Here is a 3,283-nt window from a genome sequence, read left to right as displayed (position 1 = left end):
CTACCTGACCTCAGGACCTGTACTTTTCTTTTCTTTTTAAAAAAATTTTTATTTTATTATTTATTTATTTATGGCTGTGTTGGGTCTTCGTTGCTGCGGGCAGGCTTTCTTTAGTTGCGGTGAGCAGGGGCCACTCTCCATTGCAGTGTGCAGGCTTCTCATTGTCCTGGCTTCTCTTGTTGTGGAGCACGGCCTCTAGGTGCACGGGCTTCAGTAGTTGTGGCTCGCGGGCTCTAGAGCGCAGGCTCAGTAGTATGTGGTGCACGGACTTAGTTGCTCTGCGGCACGTGGGATCTTCCCGGACCGGGGCTCGAACCCGTGTCCCTTGCATTTGCAGGCGGATTCTTAACCGCTTCGCCACCAGGGAAGCCCACTTTTTTTCATTTTTGACTCAGCACAAGCCCTGACAAGGGCTCAATCTGTGGTTCTGGGTTCAAACCCTGCTTGAGCTGTACACACTCTGAATCAGGAACAAGGCTTCATGGGGATGGGGTGGGGTGAGGACAGCCAACTCCCACGTGACCCTGGCTTGAGGCAGGCGAGTTTTCTCCAGTGCCCACCCCTGGGTCGGGTGTCTCTTCTGGTAAGTGGGGAAGAAAGACTGACACCCTCTCTGGGCATGATATTTTATCTCAAGAATATCAATAAAGAGATTGGGAGATTGCATTCTGAAAGTTTCTTTTTGTCGAAGTAAATCTTTTGGTTTTTTTTTGTTTGTTTGTTTTACTTGCTGAAAGTATTTATGGATCCCCAGTTATCACAAGGGCAGATACATCAGGGCCTAATACGCTCAGTCACTGAAAAGCACCCCCAACCTGTCTGCCAACATCAAGGAAACGATCACCACTGACACTCAGTCATATCCTTTGGAACATGGAACATTTGGCCCTCTCGATGAGAGATGGCTCTGGCTTCCTGGGAAATCGTCTCCTGCCTCTGTGCTGAGAGATATCCCAGGTCTCCGATTGCCAGCATCATACAAGGTTGAGGGAGAGACCCTACAGGAGCCTGCTGCCACTACAAAGGTAACAACCACCCACTTCATATGGGGTCCTATTTCTACACCACTTCTTCCTCCTCTGGCCAGAGGTTATTCAAATGGAGAGATGTAGGAAGATGAGAAGTTCACTGTAAGTTCTTGTGTGGAAGAAATGTTCACGAAAAGGCCTCAGACATCTTATTAACTCTGACTTTAACACAGCATCTTCAGACGTCTCATTCATCTCTTTGCTGGATTCATCCTTATGGTACAGATTCTGTTTGATATCTTTCAGGAGTGGTCCTTTTCTTTTCATTCTCTGGTATTTGTCCCATTTCTCAAGTCAGGCTGAGATGCTAGCTGTTCCTTGACTCCATCTAACCATTGTTGTAATTCTTCTGATGTTATTTCTCCAGGGGTGCCTAAAAGATTACGGTCTCTCATTAGCCGGTAATCTTCGTCATTGAGGTCATTAATAAATGGATATAAGCTTCTCTGTGGAGACGCTCTTGCTGCCATCTTCTCTCGTTTTCATGATGATTCTGGTCTTGAGATGAGGTTTCTTCACCATCACCATCTGATCTAGATCTAGACCGATTCATGCTGAGATTCCTGGCTTTCTTATTTGCCTTTCAACATGCTTTTAATATATGCAGAGGTATCCATCCTTCCATTGTTTGTGCTTTTTTTGACAGCTGCCCATCTGGAGAGAAGCGTGTGGCCCCGGAGGTCAGGCGGCGGGCGGGGCTCGCATCAGCGTCTCTGCTCGTCCGCTGAAGAGAGGGCCTGCTGCAGCGGGACCGTCCAGCCAGAGTGGAGGCTCTGGAGGAGGGACAGGCAGGCCCCACCCATCTTTCCCTATGGCCGGGCCGCCCCTTGTTGAAGTAAATCTTGTCCAGATTTTTCTGAGCCTCTTTTAATTATGTTCTTTCAAATTATATACCATCAAGTTCAAGCTGACTACATTCAGACAAAAACAATAACCCAGGCATCTTCCAGATATGGAACTTCAGTAGCTGTTTACTATATTTGTATCAGTCACAAGATTGAAAGAAGGAAGGGGCACTCATTTGCATGCTGTTAAAGGCCATCTATAAAAAACACTCAGAAAAAAAGATGAGAGCATAAATTTCCTACAGTGGCATATGTTTAACTCCTAGGCTCCTAAGCAGAGCAAAACTCTTATAAAACACACTTTGCCCTTTGTTAATTACAGAGTAACAGATTGGAGGGGGCTGCTCCCTCCCACCATATTCCTTCATATGTACAGTTCCTTCCTTTCTTCTCTCCTTCCCCTCCCTCCTCCCTTCCTCCCTTCCTTCCTGGCTTACAGTTTATCAGACATAGCTCTGGGCACTGGCAATATGAAGGTGGCTAAGTTACAGACCCTGCCCTTATGGGGGTCCCCTTTTGGTTGGAAATAGATGCACGGCTTTAATGGTCACTGTCCAAAGTCTAATAGGAGCACAGAGAAGAGAAATGGGGTCAAGGTCAAGGAAGGGCTCATAGCGCAACCGACCTTTCAACTGGCTCCAGAGGTGGGTAAGAATTTGCCAGCTGGAGAAAGAGATTTGCGGGAGGGGAAGGAGCTTTCTAGGCAGGAGAAATGGCATGAGTAAAGGCATGCTGATAAAAAGCCATGGTTTAGGGAATATATTCAATTGTTGGGTGTGGTAGAGATAGGCTACCGTAATTTGTGCTATCCCTTTAATACCACAGACTAGCTGTCCAGACAAGGACCTCATTTCCCAAGCCCCTTTCATCTAGTTTGGACCACATGACTAGCTCTCAGTTAAGGTGTTTGAGAGCTGAGCCTGCTTCTCTATTTTGTCTTCCCCATCTGCTGACTTGGATTCTGAGGATTCTGCACCCTAGGCAAGAGAAAAGCCATAAAATGGAAGTAACCTGGGGGAGGGATAAATTAGGAGTTTGCAATTAACAGATACACACTACTATATAGGAGTTTGCGATTAACAGATACACACTACTATACATAACATAGATAAACAACGAGGACCTACTGTAGAGCACAGGGAATCATATTCAATATCTTGTAATAACCTATAACGGACAAGAATCTGAAAAGTATATATATATATATATATATATATAACTGGATCACTTTGCTGTACACCTGAAACTAACACAACATTGTAAATCAACTATACTTCAGTTAAAAAAAAAAAATGGAAGAGTGACTTGGGCCCTGATTCACCACGTGGAAGGGTGCCCACGGAGCCCTAATACCTGCACTGTACTAACAGCATAGTGCGAGTAAGGAGTAAACTTTTACTGAGGAGGCCA

General features: G+C 45.6%; 1 pseudogene; it reads right to left on the bottom strand.

The window, feature by feature from the left end:
• Positions 1-1,260: 1,260 nt before the first annotated feature.
• LOC125961916 (E3 ubiquitin-protein ligase RNF6-like) lies at positions 1,261-1,685 on the bottom strand (annotated as a pseudogene).
• Between the last annotated feature and the right edge of the window lie 1,598 nt (positions 1,686-3,283).

Source organism: Orcinus orca, chromosome 18, assembly GCF_937001465.1.
Source record: "Orcinus orca chromosome 18, mOrcOrc1.1, whole genome shotgun sequence".
NCBI lineage: Eukaryota > Metazoa > Chordata > Mammalia > Artiodactyla > Delphinidae > Orcinus > Orcinus orca.
This window is presented reverse-complemented; position numbering and strand designations above follow the sequence as displayed.